The 15,820-nt window shown below is 40.7% G+C and overlaps 1 protein-coding gene across 4 annotated transcripts in view; it reads left to right on the top strand.

Moving 5' to 3' along the window:
• The first annotated feature begins 3,221 nt into the window (after positions 1–3,221).
• The window catches only part of znf516 (zinc finger protein 516), a 46,310-nt gene continuing 33,711 nt past the window's right edge, over positions 3,222–15,820 (top strand). For 3 of the 4 annotated variants that reach the window (XM_038712057.1, XM_038712054.1, XM_038712056.1), the window contains exon 1: positions 5,721–5,970. The gene's annotated coding sequence lies outside the window, so the exon portion shown is untranslated. Of the gene's footprint in view, positions 3,335–5,720; positions 5,971–15,820 lie in introns of those variants that run through there. The other variant, XM_038712055.1, reaches the window with a different exon arrangement.

Raw genomic sequence — 15,820 nt, 5'->3', positions numbered from 1 at the left:
CCTCCACCCCAATGCTCCCTGAGGTATCTCCTTAAGGGTTCCCCTTGCACTCCTTTGCCAGCTGACAATTAGCATGCGGCTGCTAATGCACTACAAGCTAATTGAGCACAAGGGGGCTGAAGGTGTCAGTCACTGGAGAAGGCTTGTGATAGCTGCGTATCCTAGTACCGAACACTAGAGCCATTTTAAGACAAGAACCATTTGAGAAAAGTGGGTCACAACATAAGCAAGTGACAGTGTAAACCCCTTCAAAAAAGAAATATCACTCCTATTGTGTAGACAATATGAGGATTACATATGGATAATGAATTTCCTTATTGTTGTACTATGGTTTGCTACATACTGTACTGTTGCTCAAAGTAAATCGGCAACATTTTTCATTTCATTGTGCTATATGCTATGTGTGTATAATATAAATAAATAAATTATATAAATATAAAATAAATTATATAAATTACCTTGATCCTTGATATAACTTATTTCTTTCTCTTCTGTTATTAATTGTGATTCAACTTATAGTTAGGTAACACAAACAAAATGCACAGACACCATATACAGTAATGTAAATCAGCCTAGGACAGCACACATCATTGTGTTGTATATCACGGGTAGCTATTATAAGAGCTGCCCTGAGGTGTGTGTTTTTGTCTGCCACGCATGCACAAGCAGCCAGGCATGCAATAGTGGGCAGATGCATGCATTCATTGTTGTCTGCATGCACTTGTACAGTGGATAAGATTTTCAAAGCCCTCTTTAAAGGTGAAGGTTCACGTTGCAATGTTTTAAAATGCTGAGTGGATGACCTGCAGACTGCAGGGAGACAGAGGGCTTCTCTGCCGACTGGTTCAGAGAGAAAAGAGTGAGAGAGAGAGAAAAAAAGAGAGAGAGTGAGGGAGAGGACACCTTGGTGTGTGTTTGGCCTGACATTCCCTCTGACTCGGAAAGCAGGAATGGAGAGAGAGGGAGGCTGTTTTAAAGACGACTCTCTTATAACAGGAAGTATCTGAACAGTGACTCACACACTACAGGGAGAGAGAGAGAGAGCAGGGAGGCTCTGTTCATTGTGCTATAACTATGTATCACTAATGTGTGTGTGTGTGTGTGTATGTGTGTTTTATTGCATTCATGGGTGTGAGTAGATTTTTTTCCCCCCATGTAATAACGAATAGCGATAATGAATGTCGTGCAGTGACGGTGTGTGTGTGCATAGGAGTATCTCATATCACATCACAAGCAGGGACTGATGTACTTTAGTAGCCATGTTGAATGTTATACATATATCTTACCGTGTGAGTATGTCGGTAAGGAAGTCCATATCTATACATCTGTATGGGTGTGGGAGTCTGTGATTGTTTTATACATGCAAGTAGATCACATTTCAGGAATGCGCCACTGCATTTTAGTAGATGTGTGTGTGTGTAGGTGTGTTTGTGTGTGTGTGTGTGTGTGTGTGTGTGTGTGTGTGTGTGTGCTGGAGAGGCTATCAGTGTGTTTTCATGTGTGTATTTCTTGTGTATACAGCTGAGTGGTTCATATTTCATCTTGGATATAATGACATACTTAACAGTCTTGTACGATCATCTATATGTGCATGTGCACACATATGGGTGTGTTCGGATATTAGCAGACCTTATATTTGAGGGAGCAGTGATGCATCTTGGAGCTTAAGATACTCATCGGTCAATGTGTGTGTATTTCAGTATATGTGTGCTAATGCTCAGAGAGCCTCCATGGAGCTCCGGGGGCTGCATATATAACGCACTGTGCCCGCCGTTACAATTGAAGGGCTCGTCACTGATAAGATGTGCGTCTTAACTCTCTGGTACATCAGCAGTCAGCAACATGGCTCCCTCTCACTGCACACATGCTGAGCAAACAAGCCTGACCTCTGCGCAACACCCACAACAACACTGTGGAGTGACAGTTATTACACATGACTTCAGTGTAAAATAAGCTGGAGTACATTTTAACAACAGTGGGTTTTTTTTTAAATCTGCATAGTTTCATGGTCTTTATCAATGTAAAACTGTAGTGCTGGGGGTGATATGTGTGATATGTGCTGATAGTGGCAAGGAACTCATCACAAGTATCACAAAATACACTGATCCACAATTATACGTAATGTGAAATCAGATTAATTGGGACTGACCATATTTGTCTAAACATTTCTACCATGGTTATCACATTTATTTCCCACATTTCCCTGCTTTTATAGATGTTCCATTCCTGCAAAGGGAGTTCATTCTTGCTGTGTCATTTTGTTTGTCATTGTAAAGAGTGTGTGTGGAACAGGACTGAGCTTGACTGAAAATAAAGTAGTTAGGCGATAGCCATGCATCACCATCAGAGTGAAAAGGAAGTGAAAAGAAAACAACAACAAAAAATCCTGTATTTGTCATTGCCTAAGATGTGTTTCTTATATTATTATTATTATTATTACTTCAGAAAGTTTAAAATATTTTAAACAGGGGAAAATCTGTCAGTAAGGGTAGGACAAAACTTCATTGTTTGAATGCAGTTTCATTTCTGTCAGGACTTTTCCACATGAAACCAAAATCAGTGTCTTGGGAGCACAGAATGAGACAATATGCGGTGGAATAATGTATCATTGTATATTTGTGCATAAAAGAGGAAGTGGGTTTTCCCAGCCTTAACTAGTGAATCGAGACATTTAGACTTTAATTCAGTCAAATTCGTCTTCATGGTGTGTGGCCATTGCAATAAGATATGGCTTCACTGCATTCCCACATGCAATATTTTTCCTTACAAACAGCTGTCTGGGTGTTGCTACAGGCTGGACTCTTCGGCCATCTATAATGACGCTCGATTGGCAAAGAGTTCAATTCCATCACCATCGATGTTTTGCCATGACACCGTGCACATGTTAACATTAGGCTGAATAAGTCGGTAAGATGGACGCTCCCTCACTGTTTGGGGACTTTTTGTGAGTCCTTAGCAGTATCAACAACTTTTCGCTGATGAGACAATAGCTGATAGTTCCATTTAATGTGGGAGAGTCCATTCGGCCGCGGAATGGGGCTGTCAGGAAATATGTCAAAGCACGCACGGAGGCACCGAGCTGACATGTTTATGGTGGTTGCTGCTGTGGTTAAAATTCCACGTCTTACTTTGTGTCTTTAATTTCAAAACCAAAAACGCTCCTGGTGATATGCAAATAACCGCGGAGAGGAATCCCTGACCACCCCCGCGGGACAGAATGGACTCGACCTACTCAATCATGCACTTCAGCATACACTGCAAAGAGCATGCTTTCACCTTTAGAATTGTCTTTGCTTCTTGAAGTCACCCTGGATTATTCTTTTGGATAAAGCAGGTACGCAGATCTCTGATTTTCTCTCTTCTACGCATACAGAGTGTACTGGGCCACCTCGTGTGCTTTGAATGGGCTGTAGGTGGAAGGCGATTGTCTGATCTTGATTTATAAATAGGTTACATGCAGGCAAGGGTGTAGTGGTTTGATTTAAAAACAAAATAAACAAAACAAGATTTCGTGGATGACCTCATGTCTGTGGTCATCTGGTAACAGGGAAACAGAGTGTGTAAGAAAGTATTTATTATTCCCTCTTTTCATCAGTGCTGTAACTTGCGGCAGTTTAAAGATAGTTGGTGATCAACGCGACTCATCGTCAAGCTTTAAAAAGCTGCCTGAAGTCAGTTATTAAAATTAAAAAAATATAGGAATAAACTGGACATATCATCCACCAACATCCCTGAGGTTAAGCAAACTTTCCACCAGCTCACCAACACACTCATCTCTTCTTTGACTATTTTTTTTTTGACAACATAGCATGCTCTTTCACCGCAGCATCAAACACACAGATTTGTGGCAACAATACAAGTAGAGTAAAAAAAGACGCAGAAAAATATACAGGAGATGGAAGAACACTTTCTCCTCTTTTATGAAAGATTGTTTTATTCACACGGAGACAGACACACAGGGTGGAGGTGGACGTTAGGGAGGGGTAGGGAGGGGGGGGGGGGATATCCATATTAGGAAGTCGTGTCCTACATAGTAGTCATGGCACAACTGCCACTGAGCAAGGCACAGGTGCCCGCAGCCGGAACGACTACATGACACTAATATGAGGATCTGAAACCGCTGGAAGATCTCTGGTGTGTCGCATTTCTTCTTCTTTCAATCTCTGCGCCAATTAAAGCTCTCATCTGCATGCGGTGTGTGCGTATGTGTGAATGTTAATGTATGTGCTTTAGGGGGGTGGAAACATGTGGCAAGGGAGGAGGGGGTGGGGTGTTTCATGTGTACGTGTGATGAGGGGTCTGTGGTTTAACTTTTTGTGCCCCCAAATGATGGTGCACCTACAGGATGAGACCTGCTGTTGTGGTAATGGGACCATGCTGCGGCTGCTCAGTGCAAGATAATCCGAATTAAAGACATTTTCTGTTTTTTCTTTAACTCTATTATCCGGCTTGTACAGGTGACTGTACCAAAATGAGGCTATGTGGGCGAGAGCGTTCAACCCGATCACAGATAGTGTTCGCTGCCTGTGGCACCGGCATGTCTTTTTACGCACGAGGCAGCGAATGCGCATGTATGGTGTTGGGACTGCTGGTGAGCTGGGGACAATTGTTCAGTGTCGCCCCTTCTCTTCTCTGGACACTTTAGACTAAACACACACTGAAACACACACACACACACACACACACACACACACAGGAACACACCGGCGGACCCTGCTGATAGGAAGCATCGAGACATAAATGAAACAAAGACACTGTGTTATGTGTGTGCACTGAGGTTTTGTGACAGGGAATACACAGTAGGGACAAACTTTTCTGCTTCTCCTTTTTCGCCCTCGATCTCGTCCTCGGGGTTTCACACACACAGGGCTTTTCTCCATTCACGATGCGTTCGAGTGCTCCAATATACTCCGCCATTTCCATGATTAAATCGCAGGAGTTTGATCAGAAATACCCTTTTTTTTATTTTAGACGGGGAAAGAATTCTGTACTCTCATCTGTGACATGGGGCATGTCGGATGAGCACATGTTTCATCACAAGACCATATTTGAATTGAGCCGACCCAGTAGCCTACACTTTGATGAGTGAAGTAGGTGTGGGAGTGGACATATAGGTCCCAATGAAGTTGCAGTATATGCGAACAAAAGATCGTTCTAATTAGAATATGAACACATTATTCGTCTTGTGTATCAGATTGATTTACCTGTATACTTGATAGGCTACTTGAATAAATGTAAACCTGTAACTGGCTGCTTTATTAGCCTATAGATGAATCTGCCGATTGTTTTCTATATTAATCGATCTTTCAGCTATAGTCTCTAAAATGTCAGAAAATAGAAAACATTCACTGTAGGCTAGTCCAAGGTACGTGTCTTCAAATTTCTTGCTTTGTAAAACAAACAACTATATACTGGCTACATGACAAGGAAAACTAGCAAGTCCTCGCAAATGTTATCATTAACACACTCAGTAGGCCTATCCAACAATGCAATGCCCCCTAATTCAAGACACTATAGGCTAAGTGATATGAATTAGACTGTAGTATATGGATGAACAGATATACTAAAAAATCCCTTAACTGCATCAATGAGCCAACTTTTTTTAGCACTTCAGCGAGTTTACTATGGAATCCACGTTTGCCAGTATTATCTCTGAGTCACGACATTTCCGACAACACCTGAAGGCAGCACCAGTGAAACGGCAGGGAGAGAGAGAGAGAGAGAGAGAGAGAGAGAGAGGGGAACCTGTACTGTTCTACAACACAAGGAGATAGGAATTCGCCAGAGATAATAATAATTCTACACGATCTTTGCAGAGTTGAACCACGGGTCGCTATTGTCAGTCGCTGCACTGGAAGACACAGAGTGCCTCCTCTTATCTCTGCTGGATCTGGACTGTATTTGCTTTTGAGCTGCACCGTTCTCCTTTTTTGTGTGTGTGAGTGTTTGAGCTCAGCGGTGTTTTAACTGGTAAGGAAGTGACTGTATATATATATATATATATATATTTTTTTTTTATTGTTTGTTATTTTGAGGGTGCGTTCGTCGGGCTGCTGCTGCTAGTGCCATCTTTGGCTGTTACAGACTCTTTGGTTTCTTCTTTCTTTGGTTTTTACCTAGTCATTTCCTTTTAAGAGTGTAGTGGGGACTGATTAAGAAACGGGCAGCAAAAGTACATGTGCTACAACGGAGATAAGGGTAATTTTGAGGAATGTTTGATAAGAGAGTGGAGCCTTGTGAAAAAAGGAGCCACAGTAATCCCATGGTAGCCTACATTTGGGAAAGGTGCTAATCAAATAATGGGCTAAATGAAGTTCTTAAAGGAATTCAGTAGTAATATTGCAGGTGATATAACAATGTTAATAAAGTAGCATAAAAGAGCTATAAACTTACTAACCAGTAACAGGAGTCCATAAATGAAAATTATAGCTATACCATAGGTGATGATAGGTGATGAAATCCATAAAGGTAAAGCTAACAATAAAACCTATTAAACATAAAAAAAAACAGTGTAGGACTATCGTGGGAATAGTGAATAGTCATAGTAGTAGCAGGCTGGAGTAGTTATCAGAGTAAATAGTTATTTAAAGAATAGTTTGATGTGTTTGTGTGGGGGTGGGGGTGGGGGGTGCGCACATATGTGAGTGTCTACATGTGTCAAAATTCCTGTTGTTTATAGTTTAAGGAATAGAGCTGATAAAGAAAAAATGTAGGCGTTGTCTTATCTGGCGTTGTTGGAATTTTGACTTTGAATAGTTGCCTATGTGAGTCTGACTTTGTGTTGGTGGAGTGCCAAGCCTGTCTCCTAGAAATTACATTTGCATATTACAATATGGTTATATACTATAATATTCCTTTTGTAACTTGTGTGTAGTACTTTTAGTCTTTAGTTGTACTGTATGGTGCTTTTCAACTTCTATGAATGTCTGTGTTACTACTTGGTGATACGGGTACTGCATTCTGTATGCTATTCCTTCAGTATTCCAGTAATCTTTTGTAAAAACTCACTGTGTGCAGGGCATCGTCAACTGTGAGTTTTCTGTACTTGACAGCATTTTCCCCCTCTCCTTTGATATTGACTCTCTGTAGTGTGCTGTTTTTTTCTCTCTAGTTTCTCTGTGTAAAGATACAGCATTTTCTCTTGTGTAAGGTCACACACACACACACACACACACACACACACACACACACACACAGAGAAAGAGATAGAGAGGGAGGGAGGGAGAGCCGTTGTTTTGCAGACAGGATTACATTGTCTCCCCCATGTCAGATTTCAGACATTATGTTAAACATTTCTTCTATAGCTTGCAGCTCTCACTCTGGTTATAGCCTACAAGTTAGTACAACACCCTACAGCATAACAACAATAACTAAACTGAACTTCCCCAAATTGACTGTTTGATTATAAATAGTCCTTAAGACCAACACCCGTTCTCCAATCCATGAATAGAATAGATTTGAAGGTAAGCACATTTAGTCTGTGAAGCTTTAGGGAGAATGTAAATAAATGCCTTTCCAAACATTTAATTGGTTCCTGTGAACTGGCAGTGTTGGCAGACTTTAGGTCATACTTGTTTTTTTCACAGGTCTGTTGTAGGGAAGGCTTTAATCTACCTTTCAATGTGTGTTTTTCTTAGTTATGTCATACAAGTGTCTCAACACCGTCATGTCTGAGATCACTTGTTGGGCTCTGGAAAAAGAGGCAAAGGAGGAACATCAGTTGACTAATACAAATGTGATTCATGTTGAATGAAGCTCCTACTGCAGTTGCAAAATGACAAGAGCCTGTGCAGAAAAAAAAGACTTTTTAGAGAGCCTGGCGCAGATGCCTCATATTCACAAACGGATCCCTTGAGAGCTCACGCATGACTCGAGTGAGGCTTTTTGTATTTGATTGCCTTTCGCCATTGTGCCTCTTTTCATACACTGAATAAATGCTGCATACATTCGGCTATTGTAAATAGGACTGTTTGTCTTTTGTAAGCAGTTTGTGTGCTTACTTTTCCATCGCCACGCTTATCATGATTAAACTTTCAACTCTACCATTACTCTATCACTTCCAAAGACATGACTGTTTTGTGAAGTTCGCCCCAGTACCCCCACCCCCACCCCCACCCCCAAATGAGTAAAATTAGCAATTTAATTTTTTTGTCTTCTCCCTTCAGAATGTGGAAGTATTTTATTGGTGTGACGAGAAACAATGAGGACAAGGCCGGGCTTTGTTGTGACAGAAATGCATTTTTAACCCATGTGAATGAATGGCGCCTCACATTCCACAGCAGCAGGCCCTTTACTGAATGGCAGCACTAACTCGGCTGTTTTCATTACTCATTACTGCCTTGTGCCTTTTCACCATGGACATAGTCATTTACCTTCACCAACTTAGAGGGGGGGTCAACACTATTAAGACTCCGTCATAGGAGAGTTCTTTGGGTCATATCACTGAGTTGGATATGGGTCATTCTTTCCCTTTTGTACTGATTGAATAGTGACTGATTCTGGTGAATTTGGTCTTACTCAGCAGTTAATCCTATAGCTGCTATAGGCTAACAAAAAATAAACAATAAATCAAATGGCTGTGTAATGTGAAAGGTGTCGCTCAGAGTGATGAACCCACAGCAAATTATCACCCATCTTCCCCTCAGAGATGGATTGCTACTTTTAGCTCATTGTTTTGGTTTTGTGCCCTGCAACTTCGCTGTTTTGATTCTCTCACAGTGCACTCTAAAAATCCACGCTACTTGCTCAGAGCTAAACGCAGCCTGCAAGCAAACACAGTGGAACATTTAGCAGCTAAAGAACCAGTACCCCTGGTAGAGACCACACCAGAGCTAAAAGAATATTTAAGAATATTGGATGTACATCCACCAGGTGGCTTAACACAACCCCAAATTAATGCCAATGTTGCTCCATATCTACTGGATGTGTAAATTAGCCAACAAGTCTGTCATAGCAACTTAAAAGGTGATGATATGTTGACATAGTATAACCATAGCTTGTTTCTGCCGCCCCCAAGTGGCCAGAAAAGGTTTAAGAACAGTATACTGGGTTCATGGTCTCATTTGGCAAAATCATCTTTCCACCAGCCTTAATGCAGGGCATTTTTACCACCAGGTTTGTATTTTCTTATTATCAGATGCTTGTCCCTGTTAGTATCTCTGGACTGTTCAGGAAAATGGCAGGCAGAGGCTTCGGTGTCTGGATCTCACATTAGAGACCTTTTGGAGTGATGAAATCAAAAATGTTGTTTTTTTTTAAATCTATAATACTGACAAGTGTTTGCATGGATCCAAGGTCTCTGTGGGTAATTTCCAGCACCTTGTGGAATTCAGGTCTGAAGAAGGTCCAGAGCGAGCTAGTTGGGCTGTACATGTGCATACCTATGTCACAGATTGAATCCATTCAGCTCTGCCCAAACTGCTCATGTTAATGTTTTGTGTGGCTTTGAACTAGAATGAAGATGAAAAAAAGTAAAGACATCAAGTCACAAGACCAACACATTTACCTACCGAGTCAGTTTGGCTGAAGTTTTACGCGCACTGTTCTTTCTCTCAACTATTCCTTGTTGTGCTTTATATTGTATCAAACATTTCTACATAAGAGGAAAAATGTATCAGCCTTCACTGGTTTAAATACATTTCTCTGGCATACTGAGGTTGGCTTATGGAGAGAGACAGCAAACAACAAGAGCAAACCCACTGTAGAAGCTGTTCCTTTTTGGGGTAGAAACAAAAAATGAAAATGAAAGTGCTTGTCTATCTGCTGGTGGCTCGGACACTGGTATCATTTTAATTTGAGGTCTAGTCTCTGTTCTGTGGTAACGGCATTGATTCCCTGCTGCATGGCGGGGGTTTCCACTCTGAAAGGGCAATCTCCCTGTGTTAGCCTATAAACACCTAGCTCCTGGATTAAATTATAAATGAGCCCTCCATGGGAAACGTATTGCTTACTGCCTAGGATAATCACAAGGAATTGAATTTACCTGCGACTGTCATCCTAAACATTTACAGTATGTGTCAGTTCTTTACTACTGAAACCATTCTTGAAAATGTATTGCAGGTGGATAGTGAATCCTTTTATTTGGGTCACACCTGCATCCAACCCACCTGTATGGACCAATAGAGTCTCTGCCAAGCCAAGCAGCACTGACCAGGTAGTAAAGTGTGAAGCCTGATAGCTGTCTAAATTAAACCAAAAGAAAATGATGTAGTAATTGGAAGATTAAGATAGGAGAGTGGTTAGCGTTTGTGGGGGGTAGGGGAGGTTCCGGGAGGGAGAATTGACACACAGGGTCATTTTAGCCTTCACCCTTGGTGGTTGGGAAGGGGGAGAGGTTTTGTGTAGGGTTCAACTGTTGAATGTACTGAACTGTTTTCATGAAAGCTGCTGATTTTGTGCTGAGATTATTATCATCAAACTGTACCAGCATGACAGATATTCAGTTTTTTTCACCAGAAGTTCATTGTTGCTGTGGTGGAAAACCCCTCTGACACAGCATGCCGTCATGGGTCTCAAGAGCTCCTCAGTTAGAACCATACTATATGGACATTTTCAGACAGGGTGATCATTAGAGCTTTATGTAGACTTTTGATCGAATAGAAACTGTCAAATATATCACAAGATGCAAATTTAGACATACCTGGTGCAGTTTTCACACTCCATGCATGTAGGGGAGGATTGTGTTTGAAAATGCGGCTGATACTATAAACTGTAAACTGCAGTCACGACAACATCGGCTGTGCAGAAAGTACAAAATGGAGAAAATGAGAAATGACCTAAAAGATAAAAAAATATAAAAAATTAAGTTACGAGCATAAAGAAGGAGACATTTATAAATGGACCCAAGTCAAGTGAATAAAGCAGAAAAGAAAACTTTATAAATTATGTTAACTGTCTTTATCACTGTTGCTAATACAAAGATGACACTTAAACAGGTCCTGTCATCACAAAGTAACAACAGCTCAATGTGGGTGTGGAAGCAACCCACGCTAATTAGTTGTAATTAGTAGTTGCAATTGTTTAACACTGACACTTTCATGTAGCTGAAGTCAATTAAAAAATCTGAATTCAAATGTGAGGGGAAATCTGTAGAAATATAGCCTACACTAAATTAATTCCACACTAAGGGTACTATGGGTAACAAAGGGTACGCTTGCTTTTCAATTACAATAATTGACAGTGTTTGTAGGAAACATTTTAAGTCATTCGATGTAGAGATCACAGCCAGAGATAATCCAAATAATTGAATGATGAAAGAAGGTGATTGCAGTTAGAGATATTATAGAGTTCAAATTGAGACAATGTACAATATTTTGATTCCATGTTAGCTGTAGTTAGTGCAAGTAGTTTCTTTGATTGGATTGGAATTTAACTGTAGTAAAATACAAAAAACAATGTAAAAACAATGTACAACTAATTATATAATAAAACATTTTTGTAACAAATAACAAAATTGTAGTATGAAACTATTATAAATTAGGAAAGCAATAGAGGTGTGTAACACCTTTTTGTGTTTGTGCTGAAGTTTTCCTTCACATGTAGGTGTGCATCTGCAATCTTTGCTCTTTGAACACTTCACTCGGCAGTTAACCCCACTGACAATTAGCGTGGTGAGGTGACTGCTTCCACCACCACCACTCGCAGTTGTACTAATAAAAAAAAAGTTGTACTAATAAATGCTTGTACTAATTCCATCAGCTGTGCAAAGGCTGAAGCCATCGTTTAAATCAGAGGTGGACCACACTGAGTGGCTGATAATCTAATAATCTGGGTTGGATATCGACCCCATTTATCAGCACAGTTCTGTTTATATTAACTGAGGACACTCACAGTGGCCCGGGCCTGCTGGTCAGTCCTTAGATTTCATCAGTTGATTTGAAAAGGATGTTTTGGGCCTTTTACAGAAAGTAGAATCACTGCAGTTCAAACGGAAGCCCGTTTGCTACATTACAAAATGCATCATCCATTATCGTCACTCATGTTGATTTTCCATTTTACACATTATTGATGGTCCAATGAAATAACAGTCACCCGTACACGGCGCTGAGCTGAATGTGCCGGATTCATTAGCAGTGGTTATCAGGTTTGAGCTGACATTGTGATCATAGTTAAAAGATTTCTGCCTGCATTTATGAACTGACGCTTGGCATTGTTGCAGTGATTGCTGCGGGATTAAAGAAGAGAAATAAGCTTAGCTGGGAGAAATAGCCCAGAGAACCACGTGGCTGTGATCAGGGATTGAGAGAGAGACACAGAGAGAAGGGGAGAGCTGCCGGGGGAAGGAACAGCACTCTTTGTCCAGCCCAGATGTCACTGTAGTAGACTACAATTATTGATCCACTGCTTCACACACACACACACACACACACCCTGCACACCACAGACAGACAGACACACACACAAACACACACAGACACACACACACACACACACATACACACACAGACACACACACTCATGCCTTTATTAGATAGCATTAAAATAGGAATTTAAAAAAGATATAGTCAAATCTGTTACATAAACACCTTAATATAATATATTTTAACCAAAATCATACAAAGCAGTAAGAATTGGACTCGTAATATAGATCAGACAAACAGGGCACACACAAACACAAACTCGTATGTTTTGCAGGGGTGACGGCAGGGCTCGGCAGGGAGGGGACATAGCACCCAAACTTAATCCAAACTCACAGCAGCCCAGAGGGCATTAAGGGTGGGTGGGGGTTGGGTGAAATGTTTCCTAAGCAGAGAGGCTCCTTTTTTAGCATTCACCATTCTGTTCCAGTTAATAAACACCCACCTAACTAAATAGTCTACAAACAATTAAGTAGGTCTTAGATGATTCAAATTTAGGTTTGTTTTGTGGTTCTTTCCTATGAAAAAAGCATGATGCAGATGAAGTCACACATTGCTTGCAGCTATTTTACAATGGAAGAGAAGAAGTACTTTGCATAGGTGGCGATGGCCACTACGGCTGTGCAGACAAAGAAAGGAGTGTGACACATGGGAGCTCAAACTTCCTGAACAGTATAATTATTTGAGTGATTTCTGGGAAGTATGGAGCAGAAATGTGACTATATGAGCATTAAAGATTACTGAACTAAATAAAGCAACAACATGACGTTATGGATAACCAGTTTAAAGGTTTTTTCAAATATTTCTAACCTCATTTGTTTGTCACTTTGATGCCAATATGTAACCTACTCCACCCCTACACACACACACACACACACACAACATTGTCTAATCTCCCTCAAGGGACTACCTTTGTTACTCCATTTGAGTATGAAAACAACTTTAATTACAACAAACGTATATGCCTGTTCTCTGCTTTTCCACTCGACTATATCCACCTCAACTGCCCCACATTCACTACATTGTTAGCATCATCTATAAGTCTGTAAGTCTATAAACTCTTTTCTCTTTACGAACAGAGTCAGAGAGAATGTAAGAGAGTGGACGTAGTTAGTGCAAATTGAAGGCCAGTGATGTTGCATGTCTGACCAACTCAGGGAAACAAGCTGGAAATGTCTCCAGGCTACTGCAGCTAATCACTCAGCCCACAGAGGAACTGATCGTTAGCCGCTGATGTCAGCCTAACCTTGCCGCGATGCGTTATTAGTGTGTGTGTGTGTGTAAGTGCGTTCATGTGTATGAAAGAGGGGTGTACAGATGGACAGAAGTTTGGACTTCCTGTCAAAAATGCTTTTCTGGTCATTATTGAAGAGGAAGACGTGATTATTTTTCTCAATTATGGCATTAGAACTTAAAAATACAACAACTATTCTAACAAATTCGTACTCCCAAAGAACAATAGAACCAAAGGACTTTTGTACAAAGCTCTTATTAGCGTGCCTGCATGTCACCATTGCTTTGTCCTTTTGCTGTGAGAAAAGAAAAGAAATCCTGATCTGGTAGGGGAGACCCTCTCATATGGAAATATAGAGGGCAGTTTGACGTCTCCTTTGCCGCCAGAAACTGTTGGCTGTCTCAAAATGAGTCAAAAGAATGAATAATAGTAACAAGTGACCATATCTGTGCAATGTGAATGCCAAATGGAAGAGCTCCAAATTTGGGCAATATTGTGTGATACTACGGCAGTCTAACTCCCTTCCTTTTCACACTTAATATGCAACTTTGTAGTGGAGGGACTAAGCAGGTGTTGGGAAACAGGGTGTAGGGGGAAGCAGAGGAGCTCTGGCAGGGTCAAGCAGGCTTTAGGGTCACTGAGGACAGAGGTGAGAAGAAAGGAGGAGGGTCGCCAAGGGGCTAATGAGCTCACCCCAAATCCACATGTGGATCAGAGATAAACATAAGTTAAAGCCTACTTTTCTTCTTTTTTCCATCTTCTATCCTTTTAATGTCTCTATTATATGTATGTGAATAAAACAAAGAAAGCCTGTTACAGACAAAAATAGCATAAATAGTCACCTCTCAATCACTTAAGTGCTGGTATGACTGAGTGATATACAGGGCATTATGCTCTCTCAAGCAAGACCCTTGTAGTCCGTGCTCTGTTTGTGTTGGCACTCAGTCAGATTGTAGAGATTATTCTTGCTTTTCACCTAAATGGCCTTTCTGTTTGACAAGATGGATGTGTTACAAAATATTAAAAGCAAAATGTGCCGATTGTACACATCAAAGCCTGTTTACCGGAGCGCTACTATATATGTGTGTGTGTGTGTGTGTGTGTGTGGGGGGGGGGGGGGGGTGGCTGTATAAAACCTTTGTGGCCCCAGAGAGAGGTGCACGAAGTCTGACAAAGTGTCTCAAGTGACATAACTTGACATCAGTTGGGTCCGAGAAGTACAAGTTTAAAAATCAATAAAGTCTGGGGGTGTGGAATTAGAAAGAAGTGAGCTGACCAGACCTCTGTAGTCAACTCCTTTAATTTCTTAAAAAACATTGAATTTAGTTTCCTCAAAAAAAGGTTTAGAAGGTTTTACATAAAATTTTTTCTTTTGCCTGCCACAGGCAGTATTGTTAGTTGTAAAATGTTTTTCCATCTGCTTGTAGACTGTCAGCAAACTAACAATGGGATTGTTGTGACAGTGGATTGTGCTTCAGGACGCAGTTAAATTTAGTTTTTTGCAAAGTTTCAGTGAGCACCATCAGACCTGTAGAAAGCACAGTCACTAATACTAGCCACAGTACATGGGAAGCTCATTGTCTCATAATGGGCAATCACAGTTTTAAGCCATTTCATTTCATTGGTGAATCCATCCATCATTTTTATGCTGTTTATCCAAGGTACATTTGTTTAATTAATTGTATCACTAGAAATTATTGTTATATCCTGCTGTGAAGTACTGAGAAAATGTGATATAATAAGAAATCAATCTAGGCCATATCTCCCCTATCAGTATCTCTCATCGATTTTTTTAAACTGCCCATTGTTACAGAGGAATATTATAGAAGTGCAATACTAAATTGTCTCCTCTTTTTGTTGCACAGTGGCTGTACAGTATGTATTCTTTGTCTCCTTCACATCAAAAGTAGAACTCTAAAATTTAAAAACTCTATTTAAAAGTGTCCAAATCTGGACTGATGACTTATTATATCAGTGTTTTAACATTTACCCTGTTAAGAGTAGAAACACTTTTTTCCTCATCTGGATTTTTGCTCCCACACTGTCTTTCCCGGGCTGCTGTTTGTTACTTACCTCAGTTCCCAGCTGCCTCTCTGTCTGTCTATTGCTTGGGGGCCTTGCAGTCAACTACACAGGGAAGAAGAGACCAAAGACAGGGAGCTTTTTAGTACCCCCCCCCCCCCACACACACACACACACACTTTCCCACCACCACAACACACACAACCCC

This window comes from Micropterus salmoides, unplaced genomic scaffold (assembly GCF_014851395.1).
Source record: "Micropterus salmoides isolate LMB-PRFRI ecotype aquatic unplaced genomic scaffold, ASM1485139v1 Ms_hic_scaffold_11, whole genome shotgun sequence".
In the NCBI taxonomy this organism is placed as follows: Eukaryota; Metazoa; Chordata; class Actinopteri; order Centrarchiformes; family Centrarchidae; genus Micropterus; species Micropterus salmoides.
Note: the sequence above shows the minus strand (reverse complement) of the source record. Positions and strands in the feature narration are given on the sequence as shown.